Here is a 20,254-nt window from a genome sequence, read left to right on the forward strand (position 1 = left end):
ATAGATTGTGATCATCTCATTGTAAGATTATGTCCCTCGTACACAGACCTTTGTCAAATGGTGAAAGATGGTACAAAAATGGCTGAGTGATAATGCACTGACTTTTGACAATGAACTGAAAGAGAATTATTTTCATTAGTAAAATAATAGACCCAAGGAACATGTTGACAATGTATGATCTGAAATAAATGTATTTTTCTTTCTCACTTTTAAAAGTAAATTTCTAATGCTATAGAGATGTAAAAAATGGGCCGCCTGGGAGACTGAAATCCTCTCTACCCAGAACAAGTGCAGCACAGAGCACAACGGATGTGCCTGCCAACATACCTCAGCATTACTATGAAGTAGGGAGCACGTGCTCAACACCGGTTCAATCCTTGGTTTCTGGGTCAAGACCAGGGTAGGCACCAGCCGAGCAAGCTCGTGCTTGGGGCGGCAGATTCTACAGGGCGGCATCCCACCCAATCCTAGGGCAGCACGGACACTTTTTTGTTTGTTTTGTTTTGTTTGCCAATCCGGCCGCCCTGTAGGGGGCGGCAGCACGGAGTGCCCTGCTGGGAATGGGCTGTGCGCTCCGTCTGCCCCAGCACCGGTGCCAGGGCTGTAGCAAGCCCGGCAGGGCAGCCCGCATCTTTCCCTGCCCGCCGATCGGAGCAGCGCGGAGCCCTCCCGGCAGGCAGTGCGGTGGTCGGGGCCACGTGGCGAGCACCCTGCTGAAGCACTGGCCACCCCCCTTTTCTCTCTTCCCTCCCGCTCCCTCTCCCTCCCCCCTGCTAGCCAGGGCACGTCTGCAGCGCCGGAAGTCCCCTGGCTCTGGCCACCCCGCAGGTGTTTGTTTTTTGTTTTGTTTTTTTTTCCCCCCTCGGCTTTGCCGATCGAGCCGCGCCGCAGGTTGGTTGGTTGTTTTGCTTGGGGTGGCAAAAAAGCCAGAGCCGGCCATGGTCAAGACCGCAAATGAAGCTGCATGTTAGAACTAACTGTAGTGATAGCTTTTGTGATGTAGGCCCCCTGCTGCTAGAATTAGACTGAGACCACTAAACTCGCTTCATATAAACTCTATTGTCAGGTGGTAATAAGACCATACTTATTGACATAGGGCTTGAGCCAAAGACCATTCAAACTAACCGGAGTCTTTCTACAGACTCCACTTGCCTCTGCACCAGGCCAGTATCCAGATTTGAGTTAGTAATAAGCAAAAACTGGAAGTTGTATCCTCACAGTGGGGGAAGCAGAGGGGGGATGTTATTGGTCTCCCTGACAAGCTGTTAAATGTGACATGTCAAACAGGCTAAAATGCAAGCGTGTGCTTATTTTCTGGTCTACTTTCACTATGCCCTTCTGAATGCCTACCAGACTGGTTTGTCTCTAATAAACCAATTTCTTAGAGGGATTTATTTTAAAAGATCAGTTTGTATACACATATATACAGTTCCCATGCATGCAAACATATATGCATATATACCTTTCATACAGCAGCCTGACCCTCCCCCTTCTTAGGATAGGAATAACTCCCATTGACATTGTATCCTGTCATGGGAGAACAGGGTGCTGCCAGGTACTTATGAGACAGCTTGTCTGACTTATATGTGATTCAAAGCCCTGTTTGTGGAACCCAAGTCGTATGTCTCGTACTCCCTGATTTCTCTCCTTCCATTCACTACCAACTCCCCCCCACTTTCCAGGAAGAGAAGAGGAGATTCAGGCAACTCTGTTTTTCTCTCCCGGGATGAGGGGCTGTTTGTTTGTTTTATTAGTGTTGTTTATCGACAATACTTGTGTACATGAAAGCGATTAATGGAGTACCACTAACCTTGGGATACCATCTATTAAGGACAGAAATTAAGCTGAGGTGCACAACTGAAGTGGGCTCAAACCAAAGCTCAGGACACATATACACTTTGGGGAAACTATCATTGTTTGTTTGGATGACAGTAGTGCCTAGAGACCAAACTTGGCAATTGTGTAATATCATTCTCCAGAAACTAATGTGAACATACTACAGATTCCCATAAGAATGAAGTTTCCATTTCTCCTGCATGTTTGTACCTCCTGTTATTTTCTAAATAGCAGACCTGGTTTTGATCTCTACATCTAAGCACAGCAACATCTTGGTGTATTTTTTTTAAATAAATATTTAGCCTTTCTAATATGCCTTTTCCTCTCCAGAAAACTTCTTTAAATATGTTTGCCTTTCATCTCCAAAGCAGGGAAGTATGCTTTCATCTTGCATCTCTAGACGTACTTGTCTCACTTCCTTAAAAAAAAATCAATCTTATCATAGCCCAAATGCTGTTCAGAACCTGTGCTCCAGTTCTCGCTATCCTCAGTAATGTTTCTTTTTTCCACTGTCCCTCTCTCAAAAAAGATGAAATTAGTAAAGGCATATACTTTTATACAATATGTGGTAAAATAACTGCATTCAGTGTATGACAAGAGTAAAGCTAAATATACATTTTGGATGATGTTAGCCCATATGCTGTAGAAAATAGACATAAAACATGAAGGAAAGAACCTCTACGAGTAGTAAAGGGATTTTTGTGTCTTTAGAGATTGTTTTAAAATTGGGTGAAACAAAATAATTATGCAAAATTGATAGTTAATTTGAAAGAGACTCCTCCATCCAAGGCAGTTCAACATATAGTACTGTGAAATACAGAGCCATTTCTTGTTCTAACAGAAGCTGTCAGTCTGTTTTCCAGAGATACTCTTTGAAATCATTGTTTCAAATCACATGCCACTATTCAACCCTGGTGGCCAAAATTATACATTTCAGTAAAATAATGTTGTTCCTGTATATTTACATTGTATAAATAGTATGAGGAATTTCTCTACATGGTGTATAATATTTTACTGGTGGTAAATGAAAATGGTGGGGAAATTTCTCAAAACCACCAGGAAGCATGTTGTTTCAAAGGCATTTCAAAGTAACCTCAGCTATGCAAATAATGCTACAACAGAAACCCATCACTTCAGCCTTTGTCTACACTGGCACTTAGTCGGCAAAACTTTTGTCATTTGGGGTGTTAACCCCCTCCTCCCCCCACCCCGAACAACAAAAGTTTTACCAACGAAAAGCGCCAGTGTAAACAGCGCTTAAAGCCGCTGCCGCTTGTGAGGGGTGGAAGTTTTTTGTCTTCTGCCGACAAACAGCAGCTACACCGTGTGCCTTTTAGTGGCACGGCTGAAGCAGCACAGCCATGTCGCTAAAAGCCTCGTAGTGTAGCCATAGCTTACTTTTCTTTACTTTCAGGAGACAGACACAGAGGAATAAAGAATCTGCCTGCAGCATGGCTCTCCCAGCATAGTATTTAGAGATTTTGTTGTTTATGCAGTGTATAGTGTGCTAAGTATTTTGATGCAGATCCATGAAGGGACTACAGGAACTCCTCACTTAGTTGTCCCAGTTAACATTGTTTTGATGTTAAGTTGCTGATCAGTTAGGGAACATGCTCGTTTAAAGTTGTGAAATACTCACTTCTAATGTCGTTTGGCAGCCACCTGTTTTGTCCACTGCTTGCAAGAAGAGTAGCCCATTGCAGCTAGCTGGTGGGTGGTTGGAACCAGGGTGGACCAGCAGCCCCCCTATCAGCTCCCCACTGCCCTAAGTTCCCTGTGCAGCAGCTGTCCCTCCCCCCACTGCCATGTGCTCCTGCCCTCTGTCTTGGAGCTGCTCCCAGAGACTCCTGCTTGCTGTACGGGGGGGAGAGGAACAGGGAGGCTCATGTCAGGGTGTCTCCCCTCCACCCTGCTCCTGCACCCCACTTACCCCATCTTCCATAGACGGGGCCGGCTCCAGGGGTTTTGCCGCCCCGAGCAGCCAAAAAAAAAAAAAAAAGCCGCGATCACAATCTGCAGCAATTCAGCGGGAGGTCCTTCGCTCCGAGTGGGAGTGAGGGACCCTCCGCCGAATTGCCACCGAATACCTGAATGTGCCGCCCTGCTCCGGAGTGGCTGCCCCAAGCACCTGCTTGCTAAGCTGGTGCCTGGAGCCGGCCCTGTCCATAGACCAGGTGGGACATGGGAGGGAGCTTCTAGGCAGTAGCTGCCCTCTCGGGTCTCAGCAAGCTGATTTAATTAAGAAGGCAGTGTACTTAAGCCTGGGGTCAGCTACTTAAAGGGGAAATGCATATTTTTTTCTCTCACATGCAGGGTGTGTGTCTCTGTCTGCCCTCCCTCCTTTCCTGCTGCCTTGTAGAGTGTTGTGAGAGTTAACCCTTGAGGGCTCAGTCAATTTCTAGTTCATCTAGCAGTAAGGCATTCCTTGGGAAATATCCCACCCTCTGACTCCTCCACCTCACCAAGCTTCACAATCATCACCACTGTGTACAGTATTAAATTGTTTGTTTAAAACTTATACTGTGTGTGTGTGTGTGTGTGTGTGTGTATATATGTAGAGGGGTGTGTGTGTGTGTGTGTGTGTGTGTATATATATATGTCTCTTGTCTGGTGAAAAAAAATTTCCTGGAACCTAACCCTCTCATTTACATTAATTCTTACGGGGAAACTGGATTCGCTTAACATCGTTTCACTTAGTTGCATTTTTCAGGAACATAACTACAACGTTAAGTGAGGAGTTCCTGTACTGCTAAATCTGGCCTTTAGGCACCCACTTCCTTTCACAGATCTGGCTCTATATGCACAAATAAAACATACACAGACTGCAAGATCATTAGGGAAAGAGCTAAGGCCTTGTATACAGGTGAAAGTTGCACCAGTTTAATTTACATCAGTTTTTAAACTGGTTTAGTTAACATTCTTATTGTGTTTTGAGTGTCTTATTGTTAGTAGACATTCTTATTGTGTTTTGAGTGGCTTATTTTGACTGAGCTCAAACAGATTCCTAATCAATTTCAGCTAACCTGAAATAAGCCTGGTTTAAATGGAGTGTCCATATGGCATTTTTTACCAGTTTCACTTTGGGTTTGTTACACAGGGACACTTGGGAAAATTAATCTGATTTAAATAATGGTGTGAATTTTAAGTGGTTTAGGTAAACTGCATTAAACCCCTGTATGGACATTGTCATTCAGAATTAAAGTGATATTAATTTGGTTTAGCTTAAATCACTTAAACTACTTTAATTCTGAATGATAGTGTCCATATGGGGTTTAATGCAGCTTACTTAAACCACTTTAAATTCCCACCTTTTAGTTAAATCAGATTGATTTTCCTGAGTGTCCCTGTGTAGACAAACGTTTTAAATCAATTTAAAAATCACATCCTTTGTTAAACTAGAGCAGCTTTCTTGTGTAGACAAACCTTCAACTCCAAACCTGTACTGAGCTCTGCATGGGCAGACCACCTACACAGACCCTCTGATATCAATGTGTGAATCTGTGCAGGTGTGGGTAGCCACCTATATGGAGTACACACGTGAAAGTAACAACAAATAACTGAGAAAGTAGGGACAGGAGGATGAGGATTACAACAAAGCCACATAGTTAGGCCATCTCTACACTAGCACTTATGTCGGCAAAACTTTTGTCACACAGCGGTATTAAAAAAAACACCCCCAAGCAACATAACACTTTGCCAGCATAAACGCTTATGTGCACAGTGCTATGTTAGTGGGAGATGCTCTCTCCCAACAGCATAATGTGGTTACATGGGCGCTTTTACAGCGATACAGCTGTGCCGCTGTAAGCTTGTAAGTGTGGACATGGCCTTATTTAAGTTTGTTATACATACATGATTTTTTTATCTGATTGTGTGCATATGTATGTATAGGTACACACTTTTTCTACATTGTCGAGTAATGAAAACACTTGCTTTCTTTTCATGTTGTACCCTCCCTTCTCACCCAGCCATAACATTATTTTCCCCAGTAAAAAAAGAAGCTGGAATTAGTCATTAACCATGTTAGCTTCATAGCCTGTTTTTTTCACTATTTAAGTGGCTTTGTAGTAGTATTATTTTTATTATAATAAACACACCATAATTTCAAATATTTTCCCCACATATTCTTCCCGAATAACTAAGCAAAGACTCTTCTATACCACAATTTCAGAGATGCCCTTCAGTTTCTCCTCCACCTAAATCACAGTGACTGTGACCTTGTTACCTTTTGTTTTTCATTAATTTTTTAGTGAAGTAGCTTAGCTGGGAGCCATTCCTGCATTTTGAATTGTGTATAGCTTCATTGTACAGTTTTTGTCATTTTACGTGGTTAAAATACATTTAAATGGTATGCTATCAATTCAAATATGGGAATCTTTTGCTTTACTAAATGCATAGTGCTAACTCTGCTTCTTGTGGGGGGAGTATACGTGTGGGGAAACTCAATGAGCTGTATTGCTGAGAACAGCAGATTATTTTTCCTGTTCTCAAAGCAAATAGCTGTGATTACAGTTCATATTAGCAGTCTGCACTCTTTTAATGTATGTCAGGCTATGAATTTCCAATTTGGTTCCTTTGACATCTCACATGGGCTGTGTTGGGTTTTTTATTTCTAAGGCAGATTTTGAACAATATTTGTCACAGCAAAGCTGTTGTTAGAACACCCGCTATTGAGTGGAGTCTAAGCTCAGTGATGCTATATTCTGTAGTTTTTCTTGCAATGAACGTTAGTCATACAGTGCTTCTTGCAACAAGTTCTTCGCAGTAAGCCAGGTTTATTAAGATTGGAAACCTACTTTAAAAGGCTAAATTAAAGAATTGTGTACTAAGACTAAACTCAAAATTATCACAATTTCCTAACTTGTACCAAACAATGGACAGGAAAATCTGTAGTGGCGTATGAATTTTGAATCTAAAATGGGAGTAGTAATCTCATGAGGGCATAATATGTGGCATCATAATTGTTTGGAAAGCAATTTGTGATATCTCTGGAAAGTGTTACGCAACTACTATGGTCATAGATTTTTAGAATTTATTATTAATAAATAATATCTTATTTGTATCGTAAGAAGCCCAGATCCACTCAAATTTCAGGGCCTTTCCAAAAGTTCCCTAGGAAAAACCTCTTCCTCTGAGCTTCCCTGGATTGCCACTTGTCTTTTTCCTACTGCTAAATCCTTGATCTTGGCTCCTCTGAAACAAGTTGAGCCTGTCCCAACAGCTGATTGGCCACTAGAAAACAGCTGACAGTTGCACCATTATCTGCTGCTCATCCTCTGTATTCAGACATCCACTATCCCAAGACCTCAGGTCCCAAGAATTCTGCCTTAATCCATCTATGCTTACAGCAAACAACCTAGGACTTGATCCTGTTAAGCACTGAGCACCATCAACTGCCAGTGAAGTCAATGGGAGTTGAGGAGTACTTAGCATCTTGCAGGATTGAACCAATAACCTGCAAACCAGATAAAATGCAAATATACTGAATGATGCAACATTTTCAGGCAGTGTAACAGTAATTAGAGGGCCATATACACCTCTACCCCGATATAACGCAGTCCTCAGGAGACAAAAAATCTCACCGCTTTATAGGTAAGACTGCATTGTATAGAACTTGCTTTGGCCCCCCCTCCGTTCCTTCTTCCCTGACTGCCCCCTCCAGAGACCCCTGTCACTAATCACTCCCCAGGACCTCACCCGCCCGGCTCCCTGTCCCCTGACTGCTCCAACCCCTATCCACCCACCCACCCTCCCTGCCGCTTGACATGCACTCACTGGCAATGGCGGGAAGTGGAGCTCCACTCTGCCACCTCCCAGCCACGGCGCTCCGCTTCCCACAGCCGGTGAGTGCGGGGAGGTTGGGGAAAGGATGCCCCCCATACTCACCTGCGGCGGGAAGTGGAGTGCCATAGCTGGGAGCTGGCAGAGTAGAGCGGGCTGGGGCCAGGCTGTTCTGCTTCCCACCGCTGGTGAGTGCGGGGAAGTTGGGGAAAGGACGCACTCACTGGCGGTGGGAAGCAGAGTGATGCGGCCTCAGCCCACTCCTCTTTCCCCCGCCCCAGCCTTGTTGCTGGGGGGGGGAGGGGTTGGGGAAAGGTCCCACACTCACCTGCGGCGGGAAGCGGAGTAGAGCAGGCTGGGGCTAGGCTTCTCTGCTTCCCACTGCCGGTGAGTGTGGGGGGATCCCTTCCCCCAAGCGACACGTGGGGCCGGGGCGAGGGAAGTGAAGTGGGCTGCTCCCAGGCCTCCACTAATCCCCTGGGCCACTCTGAGACTGCGGGGCCCCCAAAATTCCCCCCCCCACAGCTCCTGCCTCCTAGACCCTGGGGGGGGAGCCCCTGACCATCCCCGAGACCTTCTGCCCCTTATCCAACCCCTTGGCCCCGGCCTGGTACCCTTAACACGCTGCTCAGAACACCGTGTCAGAGCTTTACCGTGTTGTATGCAAACCCGTGTTATATCTGGTCACGTTATATCTGGGTAGAGGTGTACTCAGGTGGCATAAATCAGCATAGCTGCTAACTTCAGTGAAGCTATGCAGATTTACACCAGCGTAGAATCTGGCCCATAATGTTTAAAAAACTTTTTGTTATATTTTATACAAAATATATGCACAGTCTTTCACATATTTGCCAGATACGTTTGATACCTCACTGAAAACCTTTTATCTTTCAGTTGTGCTAGTAATTCAGTATGACTTTCAGTTTTTAAGATAATCAAAGAAATCTCCATTTTATAAATTGGTTTCAGAGTAATGTTGCTGTTCATTCTGCTCATTCTAGTATCTTTAGAGATTCTGTATCACAAATATCCCTGGAATGCCAATCTGTAAACAGAGATTAATGTTTTGCATACTCAGACAGGTCATTTCAACTAATCCTGTGTATTGCCAGAAAATAATAAAGCTAAATGACCATGGTAGCGCACTCTTCAAATGCTTGTTTTCGTTTGAGTTCCCTATCCTTCCTTACAAACTGTAGCATCAACAAATCACATTTCATCCTAAACGCGGACACAAACTGAGAGACATGGAGTCTCATCCTTTCAAAGCCTTAGTGACTGATAAAGTTTTAACATAAGTGAATAAGACAAAACCAATATTTCACTAGAGTTGAAGTACAGTATGAAGAACGGTGCACTTCTGCTTTAATTAGACCCCTTTCTGCAACTCAGTTGCCCAAATTGCTTGAAAGATGGATGAATTCTGAGTGTGCTTTTTGGCTAAACATAAATGATGATGAGCTACTTAAATATGTTTTTGGTCTTGTTCTCTCACTGCTTTTCTCAATCATAATTTACAGCTATGGATAGCAGCAATCACTATAAAGGAAGTACCTTCATGGATTTTGACCAGACTCTGACCTGGCAAATTACCAGTTACTGCTATCTTTGTCTCAGATGGCCTGTTTGTAAGTGTAGTATAACGGCAGTTTGGCAACAAAAATGGTAAGGTATAAGGAATTTATGTAATTGTGTTAAGTGAGCTATTGCAATGACTGTAAGGATGGTTTCAGGGTCTTTTAACCATATTAAATTAGTCTCATAAGCAAACTAGAGAAATGTCTAGATCAAATTACTATAAGGTGGGTGCACAACTGGTTGAAAGACCATAATCAGAGAGTAGTTATCAATGGTCCACTGTCAAACTCAGAGGATGTATCTTCTGGAATCCTGCAGGGGTCAGTCCTGGGTCCAATACTATTTAATTATTTCATTAATTACTTGGATAATGAAGTGAACGGTAGGCTTATAAAATTTGCAGATGACCCCAAATTGGGAGGGATTGCAAGCACTTTGGAGAACAGGATTAGAATTCAACATGACCTTGACAAACTGGAGAATTGGTCTGAATTCAACAAGATGAAATTCAATACAGACAAAGGCAAAATACTACACGTAGGAAGGAAAAATCAAATGGACAATTACAAAATGGGGAATTACTGGGTAGCTGGTAGCATTGCTGAAAAGGATCTGGGGGTTATAATGGATCACAAATTGAATATGAGTCACCAATGTGATGCAGCTGTGAAAAAGGTGAATACTCTGGTGTGTTAACAGGAGTCTTGCGTGTCAGACATGGGAGATAACTTTCCCGCTCTGCTTGGCACTGATGTGGCCTCAGCTGGAGCACTGGGTCCAATTCTGAGTGCCACACTTTAGCAAACATGTGGACAAATTGGAACGAGCCCAGAGAGGAGCAACAAAAATGATAAAAAGTTCAGAAAACCTGACCTTTGAGGAAAGTTTTTTTTTTAAAGGTACATTTAGTCTTGAAAAAAGATGACTAAGGGGTGGGGGCGGAGAGGAGAGGGGATAGGGTGACCAGATGTCTCGATTTTATAGGGACAGTCCTGATTTTGGGGTCTCTTTCTTATATAGGCTTCTATTACCCCCACATCCCCATCCCGATTTTTCACACTTCCTGTCTGGTCACCCTGAGAGGGGAGGACCTGATAACAATTTTCAGCTATGTTAAGTGCTGTTATAGAGAGGAGGAGGAGGATCAATTGTTCTCCATGTCCACTGAGGGTAGGACATAAAGTAATGGACTTAATCTGCAGCTAGGGGGATTTAGGTTACGCATTAGGAAAAACATTCTAACTATAACGGGAGTTAAGCTCTGGAATGGGAATTCCACAACTTCCCTTGGAAGCCTATCACAGGCAATTAATAACAAGTTGGACAAACACCTGTCAAGAATGGTCTAGGTGTACCTAATGCAGGGGGGCTGGGCTGGACTGGATGACTTTTCAGAGTCTTTTCCAGCTCTACATTTCTATGATGTCTATGATTCTGTATTGCTGAGTGCTAGGAGCCCAATTTTGAAACAGACTGTTTAGACACTGCTGGATTTAGAGTAACTTACTAAAGACACAGTATGGCTTAAGAAACAAAGTTTGGCAATCATGCAATGGATCCAATAATGAATCAAACTGAAAGTAATGCATGATTAAGTATTGGATCATATTGTGAGAGAGTTTCAAGACTAAGCTTGATACATTTATGGAGATGGTATGATGTGATTGCCTACAATGGCATGTGTTCCATCTGTGACTGCTGGTATCTAATATCCTCGATTGCTGGAGATGGAACACTAGGGAAGTGTCTACGCTGCATTTAGACACCCGCAGCTGGCCCGTGGGGCTGTGGCTAAGGGACTGTTTAATTGTGCTTTCGAAACTTGGGCTTGGGCTGAAGCCCAGGCTCTAGGACCCTGCAAAGTTGGAGGAGCTCAAGCATCTACACTGCAATTAAAGAGCCCCTTAGCCTGAGCCCTGTGAGCCCAAGTCAGCTGGCACAAACCAGCCTTAGATGTTTAATTGCAGTGTAGATATACCCTAGATGGGGAGGGTCCTGAGTTACTACAGCAAATTCTTTGTGAGGCATCTGGCTGATGAGTCTTGCTGACATGCTGTATTTGGAGTCAGGAAGGAATTTTCCCCCCTGGTCAATCTGACAGAGACTTCGCAGGGTTTTTACCTTCCTATGTAGCATGGGGCACAGGTCACTTGCAGGTTTAAACTAGTGAAAATGGCGGATTCTCTGTAACTTGCAGTCTTAAAATCATGATTTGAGGACTTCAGTAACTCAGCCAGAGATTATGGGTCTGTTACAGGAGTGGAGTGGGAGAAGTGGACGTCAGACTAGATGATCACGTTTGGTCCCTTCTGGCCTTAAAGTCTATGAATCTGAGTAATTTTGAATAGAAATATGAGTGCATATTCCCTGAAAGAAGTTAAAGATATAGAGAACTGTGTAGTGCAGTGGTTCTAAACTGGGGTACATGTACCCCTGGGGGTATGCAAAGGTCTTCCAGAAGGTACCTCAACCCAGTGGGAGTCACAGGATGGGTTTAGGGGGTCACATATGCAGGGCTGGCAGTAGGGGGTGGCAAGCAGGGCAATTGCCTGGGGTACCATACCCCAGGCAATCCTGCGAAGCTATGTTACATGCTTCAGCCCCAGGTGGCAGGTCTTGGGCGTCAGACTCCTGAAACAGGTACATTAGTCTGGAAAGGTTCAGAACTACTGCTATGGTGTGTGTGTATATATAGCTCTGGGGTGCTTTAGTGGCAAAGTGAAATAGACTATGCAACACACATTGTCTTTATGGTCACACATACTCGGGCACTTGTATGATCTGGTATATGGTTTCTTCATGGTGAATGGTAAAACTCCCATTGACTTCAAAAAGCACTTTTGTAAATCCCACCTCCAACGTGCCAAGACTTCCTAGAACACTTGATTAATCAACATTAACTAGTACTTGTTGTCATTTGGTATCATCAGAATTTCTTGGAAGGTTGCATCCGACGAAGTGGGCATTCACCCACGAAAGCTCATGCTGCAAAACGTCTTAGTCTATAAGGTGCCATAGGATTCTTTGCTGCTTTTACAGAACCAGACTAACACGGCTACCCCTCTGATACTTGGAAGGTTGTGGTGACAATAAGTGGGTAAAGGTTTAAAAAACAAAAAACAAAAAACTGGGCATGTTTAGTCTTGAGAGATGTAGGGGAGACCTGATAAGAGTCTTCAAGTATGTTAAGGGCTGTGATCAATTGTTCTCCATTCCCACTCAAGATGGGACAGAAGCAATGGGTTTATTCTGCACCCAGGGAGGTTTAGGTTACATATTAGGAAAAAATTTCTAATTATAAGGCTAGTTGAGTACTGGAGTAGATTACTGAGGGAGGTGGTGGAATCTCCATCATTGGAGGCTTTTAAGAACAGGTTGGACAAACACCTGTTAGAGATACTCTAGAGTTACTCAGTCCTTCCTCAGAGCAGAGGGCTGGACTTCTTGACTTCTCAAAGTCCCGTCCAGGCCTACATTTCTATGATTCTGTATAGTCATAAGCACAGAATAAATTCCTTTGTTCATGAAACACATTCCATAACCTTTACACTTGTGACCATCTCACTTAGAGTCTGCCTACTAATTCATATGGACCTATAACCACTTCTTGTGTTCTAAATCTGAGCTATTTTAAATGAAAAGCTACCACTGAACTGTTTTCCTTCCCCCCTAAATGTAGCATGAGCTTGCATCAGGTCATAGCAAGTAATGGCCCAAGATCAGTAACTGGTACCAAAGTGTAACCTGCCTTTACAGATAAATAGATATGTAAAATAATTCACTTTAAAACTTTTCTAACCTATCTTTTCTGTGAGATGTGAGGCATAGACAAAATATGTGATGGTATGGTGTGGTATAAAAGTTTTCTGGATAATTGTTTGAGATGACCTGTACAGCTTACTCAACTTCACTTTGAGTAACGTGGTTTCCCAAATTCATGCCAATGAAAACTTATACCACCAAGTGCCATTATGTAGTGAGGGTTGTTTGTAGTGGCCTACGCCTGGATTTTGCTCAGACAAAACTCCCAGGAGCACAAGTCCTATATTCTCCCCTAGTAAATATTTGTAAACCAAGGTGAGGCTCAGTATTATAATTAAGCACTGTACCTTTCTTTCACCCACCCACCCACATTAGTATATGCTTTCTCTGCCCCCTCAGCTATGCAACCTATGCACCCATCTGGCAGTGACCACACAGAGGAGAATTATCGGTGGGCATTGAGGGAGAAGAGACTCAGGAGAATTTGCATAAATAGGAAGATGTATGTGCATAAAACTGTGATGAATGGATCCCTTGGTTAGAATATTAAGCAATAACTTCAACTGAGTGACTGGATTTAGAATGTTAAAACAAGTGCCATACACATCAATGAGGTATAGGTACTCAATGTGCTTCTTCAATACTGATAATTATCTCTACTAATGATTCATTTGCAGTGCAGCCTGCTGGACTTCTTGGCCCAAATTCAAGTCCTAACCTAGCACAATTAACTTCAATGGAATTCTGCCTTCTTACACTAAGGCTGAGTTTTTTGCACATTGACTTATGACAAAGTGAAAGGGAATTTCACTTGTACATTGGCCTTTAAAAATATTTTCACTCTTGAAAGGAAGCCTGATTGACAACGGTAAAGAATATGAGCCATTGAATTAGAACATCCCAGATTTTACTAAGAACACTCAAAATATGCAAATATACAGGAGGAGAAGCAACATTCTTATTCCTATTTACAATGCTTTTGATAGACAGAAATAATTCTCTTGTTGCTTGTTACTGAGAAGAATTATTAATTTTGCTTTGTCTGTAGAAAGGCAAAAGCTGACAATCATGTAACAACGTAGGTTGCATAAATTGGTTGACTTTAGATGCCGCCCCCAAGCCCATAACAGCTTACATAGAATAAATGATTTCTTAATGATGCCAAGTTCCATTAGAGCAGTAGCTGAAACATAGTTTTAATTGACACATACCATGTCCTAGGAAAATAACAGGCAAACTCCCTGACCATTCAATTACCATATAAATAGGAATGCACAGATCTCCTCTCATATCAGCATCTTGCTTTTTGTTGATGAAAATATGTTAATGGGTAAAAGCAGATTTTCATTTGAATAATAACTTAATGCTTCTTTGAATTTCAGATGGTGGATTAAGCCCTTTCTTTAAAAGTTTCCATTTTCCCTATAGTTCACCAGCTGCTCATGGAGGAAATAATAAATAAAAAAACAAGTGGGAGTCTTCAAACATCCGCACCTGCTAGGGTGCTGGGGGGTTTATAAGCCTGTTTAGGGAAATGAAACATGAGAGTTCCATTTTATCTTTGTTCAGAAGGCTATCATTGGATGCGGGGCGGGGGTGTGGAAAAGAAAAGAAGAAAGCCAGTGACATGTATTTCATGATTGGGACCCATTTTCTTTATCACATCTTGTAAGCCCTTTTGGATTCTTGCCATATTCATTGCCAGTTGGAGCTGATCCACCTCTCCTTCACATCTACATGGTTAAGATTTACAAGAACACGGAGAGAATAAACAGCACTTTCTTCTTTTTGACTTGACTGTAGGCGAAGCATTGGATCTAAGTCAAAATTAATTAAGTGTTGTGTACTGATCCTGAATTGTTCAACTGGGTAGTTGTTCACTGAGAAATGGTAATAGATGTAGCAGCACCATACATTTTTCTTCATTCTGCATCATCCTCCATCCTCCAGATGGTAGTTTGTCTCATTTTATTTTTTCAGTATTAGGCATGTAACAAATTTTTCTTTGTAATCAGTGGATCCCAAATACAAGCTATTCTTTCCCCATGTTCGGGATAGTCAGTAATGTCACAGTCAAGCAGAAACTAGATGTAGTTTGTGCTAAAGTGATCACTCACACCAGCCACGAGGCTTGCTTCCAACAATAAGCAGAAATAAGACAACATGCGAGGCAACCACCAAGGCCTTCCCTGATTTCTTGAAGAACAGCTCAACACTTCCTGCTTTTCAGATCACATTCCCCCAAAATGCTTCCCCTTTAAAATTATAAACATAAAAAATTCTGAATCCTGCAAACTGACTTAAATAAGAGTTTTAGTTGTACAAGGAATATGAGATTGAGTCCCAAGGCTGGAATTTTCAAAGTTGCCCATCTGAGCATCTCAATTTGTAGTTAAACACTGTGGTACATTTGAGCTGCCTTCCTGTGTGTATTTTCAAAAGGTGTCCTACGCACATATCTGCTTTTAAAATCAGATCTGATAACTGTAAATTCCAAAGTCCAGGTGGTGTATGTACTGAAGCTGAGTGTATGGATGCCCTCTTAGCAGGCAAAGAACTGGAGTTTTCAGAAAGGTTTGATTTTTCTCCAAGATTAACACCAGGAGGCGTTCTGTGTCTTTCAGTGCCCAGCTCTATGGAAAGGGAATGTGTGTCCTTTAGTCTAGCTGAATAATACTCTGCAATAAAATGATCTGTGTGCATATAGTTGTACTGCTGAAAAGAAAGGAATGTGCTAGTAGACAATTTAGCTGTTTTTATTTGCTGCTTGAAAAAGTTATATTTTTCTTGACATTCTTTATATTTCTCTCCCATATATCATCATAGATGAGCTGCAAAAAGGGTCTATTTCTTTGCTTTGGAAAGGACCATCATGATAGTGTGGTAAGATTTACAGTGTGCCTAACTCTAAACCACAGGTGCTGGAATTGCACCCCCTGGCTTGAAGTGGTTTCCATCATATACAGGGTTTACAGTTTGGTTCAATGGCTCTCAGCATCCCCCCTACACAAACTGTTCCAGCACCCCTGCTCTAAGCATTCAAAATCATGAGGCAGTCCCCAAGCAATCGAGAAATTTGCCTTAAAAATCATGTCACTTTTAGCCTCTAGGGTACACTTAGGTCACTAAATAAAGAGGTAATTTAAAAAAAAAATGATGCAACAGTATATTTTGAGGTTTAAGTGTCCTAAGTAAAAGAGAAGGGAGCAGGTTGGGAAGGACACAAATAAAGCATAAGTAGAATTGTTTGTTTGTTCCCTTGTTTCCCATTAATGCTCTTAGTGTCTAATCCCATACTGTGCTTTAGCTCTGCCTGATGTCTATGCATCCATATAATTGGAGATGTTAATCAAACTAATAAAAAATGTTCTGCCATATATGGCTGATGTGACAGCTGGAGGTTTTATTAAAATTGGAAGCTGATATGGGAACGGTTCTATTTTAAATTCTGACCAGGATGGTGGTGCTCCCTTGACAACTGGACTATGCTTGCAACTGTTCACCGTGAGGACTATATTTTAGTAGACAGATTTTCATAAAGACTGCTTCCCATCTAATTCATGAACTGCCCACAGCATATGACCACACAGTTCTTCATGGCCCACTATTTGTGAACCATTTATGGTTAAAAGATGTGTAATTTAGGAAGGTGTTAATAAGGAAGACAGGTGCAGTTTAGGTAAACTAGGGATGCTGTAACCCAGTTGAAGATCTGGTTGAAGGTTGCCACTTGGTAACAGTAGTTAATGCTAACAAATTTTGAAAAGAATATAAAGCCAAATGCTTCAGGGTTTAAGACCAGATTTATTAAGAAGTAGGCTGAGATCTTTGTGGAGGGGCAGATTATTCCATATCTTCTCACTGTGGGGCAGCTTATACATCCTTCTGAAGCATCTGATGCTGGCCACTGTTGGAGCCAATACTGGATTAGATGGACCATGGGTCTGATCCAGTATGGAAATTCCTATATTCCTACTGCTGTCTTTCTTGCAGAGGATCTCTCTCAGCAAAGGTTTATACCAGTACAATTTGCCCTTTTTCTATCAAATCTTATTGCTACCTGCAAGAATTGTCCAGTATGATGACTGGTCTTGGCCCTATATGTTTACACTATTATCTTTTACAAGTCACACTGACATCATTCATGTGTTAATGTAACAGTACTGCCCATATCATATTACCTTCCAGTTCTCTTGCACAATTCTTCTACGTGTCATAGTAAAGTCTCCAAAACTCTCTGAACACTTGAGGACAGATCCTCAGCTGATGTACATTGAAATAGCTTCACTAAAGTCAATAGAAATACACCAGTGTACACCAGCTGAAGATCTGGCCCATATTAAAGTTTATTTACCAAGAAGGTGGGTGACTCTGTAGGTTCACTGCGCTGCTGTGCCTCTTCTCAATAAATGGAATTTCCTGGTTGCAGAAATACAATGGTGACTTCAGAAACTTTTTTGTGAAAGCACATGCAAGAAAAAAATGCAGTTCACACAGCTCTTCAGTGACTTTCACTCCTACTTTTCTATAATAACTCTTTTGAATTTCAAGTACTCTGTTTTTGTAGCAACGTAGTATGAATGGCTAGATGACTATTGGAGGAAGTGTTTGAGGGGGAGGAAAACTGAAACAAAACCCCAAAATAACCAATTTTGTAGCAGACCTATCTACTTTTTTTATTATAAACGGCACAGCATGAATTTCTCTAGTTAAATTTATTGCTTAATTCAGATAATACAAGACTACATAGACTAGAAATTTGAAATTACATAGGACTACAAATGTGTGCATTATTTGAATGTCTATCCAATCTATCTATGCATCATTGTGATACCTGTCACATCATCATTGAATCTGACATTATTAAGAGCCTCAGTGCCAATAATAAATCTTTGATGCTTGCTTTCACCTTAGGGGACTTCTATTTTTGTCTTTCTCTGAAGCAAATTTTTAAAAATTGACAGTGATGTTGCTTAAATAAACTGGGGGGAAATTACATTGTCTAGATGGCTAATAATTTTTTTTGTTCTGATAGACATGAAGTGACAAAAATAGAAAGTCTCTCTCTGTGCAAAAACGTGTATATACCTACATACATACAAGCATAAATAGTGGGCTCTTTTTCTCTTTATGAAGAAGCAAATGTTTTAAAATGGAGTAAGGCTTATTTAGTACAGCTTTATTGATTTAATCTCTCAGTTCAGCTCCAGGAAATATATTTTTATAGGGAGATATCATGCCAGCTCTATTTACCTTCCCACCCTAATAAATTACACAGTACGAGCTTAAGGGGCCCCAAGGTTGAAACTTGTCTCAAACACCCAGCATGGGAGGCTGCTGTGAAGGTGAGTGAACTGAGGCAATTTTCCATCTTGCAGAAGTCTGAAAGCTGGTGCACGCTACAAAGGCCTGGTCTACACTACGGGGGGGTGGGGAGGGTCGATCTAAGGTACGCAACTTCAGCTACGTGAATAGCGTAGCTGAAGTCGAAGTACCTTAGCTCAAATTATTTACCCGTCCTCACGGCGCGGGATCGAAGTCTGTGGCTACCGCCACTTGCTCCGGTGGAGTTCCGGAGTTGACGGGAGCGCGTTCGGGGTTCGATATATCGCGTCTAGATGAGACGCAATATATCGAACTCCGAGAAATCGATTGCTACCCGCCGATCCGGCAGGTAGTGAAGACGTACCCAAAGTTTCAATGGTATAATTTGCCTTCTTTCAGCATAGCCTTTCATGTGTCCACACTCAACTTTGGGTCCTATCAAGAAAACCGTGAAATCCTGTTGGTGAAGTTAAATCAGCCCCCTGGGGAGCAAAAGCACTCTTCCATTGGTACAATGCCTATGCCGTTGTTGTTGTTTTGGTTCACTGCCTGAATTGGGGGTGGAGGGGGGAATTGGCTTGTTTCAAACCAAATATAGTTTGTTTGAGGGGTTTTTTTTGTTTGTTTTTGCCAAAATGAAAAACTGAAATTTCATTCAGGTCGACTCAAATCAATACTTTCTATATGAAATATTGACTCGTTTCAAAACAAAATGCTGAAAATGAAATGTTTCAACATTTCTGGGGGAAAAAGCCTGGAAAAAAATCAAATTTACAAATAATTTTGTTGCCCTGAAAGGTGAATTTTTTTGGAAAATTTACTATTTGCACAAAGAAAACAAGTTTCTGGGGGAACTGAATTACCAATACAGGAACAAATGGTGCTTCAGCAACAATCCTACAGTGCCACTGTCCCCACAGCACTGATCACTGTTGTTGAATTTCTGAACTCTGCCCCTCTAGGGGCCACCATGACAGCAAACCTGCAACCCACTTTAAAATCCCTCTCTTCCTACTAACCCATCTTCGTGAGCACATAGGTGTGTAAAGCTACTGGTAAACCTTATGCTACTGCCTGATCCAGGAACTAAGTCCCAGATTTCCTTGGCCTGTGGGGGAGAGGGGATGGAGCAGTTGAAGAGTAGCTATGGAATTCCTGCAGGAACAAAGATGCTTGTTGGGACACTCCAGGGGAGATGCAGAAGTTGGGTATGACAAAGAAGAGTTTCAATGTCAGACAAAGAGGAAGGAAGTAGGAACTGTGGCAGTGCTATACAAAAGGCAGATAAGGACAACAAAAAATCTGGTGCTGCCTTCCAGACCTGCTACTACTCTGCACGGGTAGATGCCATACTGAATGGGGACCCCACCACCAACCCACAAGGGATAGCAGACACCTCCTGACATCCAGAGGAAAGCACCCCAGAACTGTACAGCAATGAAGAGGAAGGGGTACCTGGAGGATGCAGAGCTCTTCAAGCTGCAGCTGAACACAGAGAGAACTCACTCAGGAAGGGGACAGGGGCTCAGGTAGGTGTAATTTATTCTCCCATTAATGCACACTTTTTTTTCTTCACTTTTTCCACAGCCCCCAAAACTTCACCCCTTCCCCATCTCCCTCTCAAAATGGTGGTAAACTGCAAGCAGGCAGGGAACAAACAAATTTTTTGTTTAATGTAGCCCAGGGGTGGCCAACCTGAGCCTGAGAAGGAGCCAAGATTTACCAATGTGCATTGCCAAAGAGCCACAGTAATAGGTCAGCAGTCCCCTGGAAGCTCCCCCACACTCCCAGTGCCTCCCACCCACCGGCAGCCCTGCTAATCAGCACCTCCCCCTCCCTTCCTCCCCGCCCCTCCCGGTCAGCTGTTTTGTGGCATGCAGGAGGCTCTGGGGGGAGGAGCGAGGGCAGGGCAGGGTCAGAGGAAGGGGTGGGAAGGGGTGGAGTGGAGGCAGGGCCTGTGGCGAAGCCAGAG

The 20,254-nt window shown here is 42.6% G+C and overlaps 1 long non-coding RNA gene across 2 annotated transcripts in view; it reads left to right on the forward strand.

Moving 5' to 3' along the window:
• LOC123353671 overlaps window positions 1-20,254 on the forward strand; it is a 42,618-nt gene that overhangs the window by 19,949 nt on the left and 2,415 nt on the right. Inside the window, exon 2 of one of the 2 annotated variants that reach the window (XR_006574550.1) lies at window positions 19,602-19,811. This is a non-coding gene — a long non-coding RNA (uncharacterized LOC123353671). The remainder of the gene's footprint in view (window positions 1-19,601; window positions 19,812-20,254) is intronic. The other variant, XR_006574551.1, reaches the window with a different exon arrangement.

This window comes from Mauremys mutica, chromosome 1, assembly GCF_020497125.1.
Source record: "Mauremys mutica isolate MM-2020 ecotype Southern chromosome 1, ASM2049712v1, whole genome shotgun sequence".
NCBI lineage: Eukaryota > Metazoa > Chordata > Testudines > Geoemydidae > Mauremys > Mauremys mutica.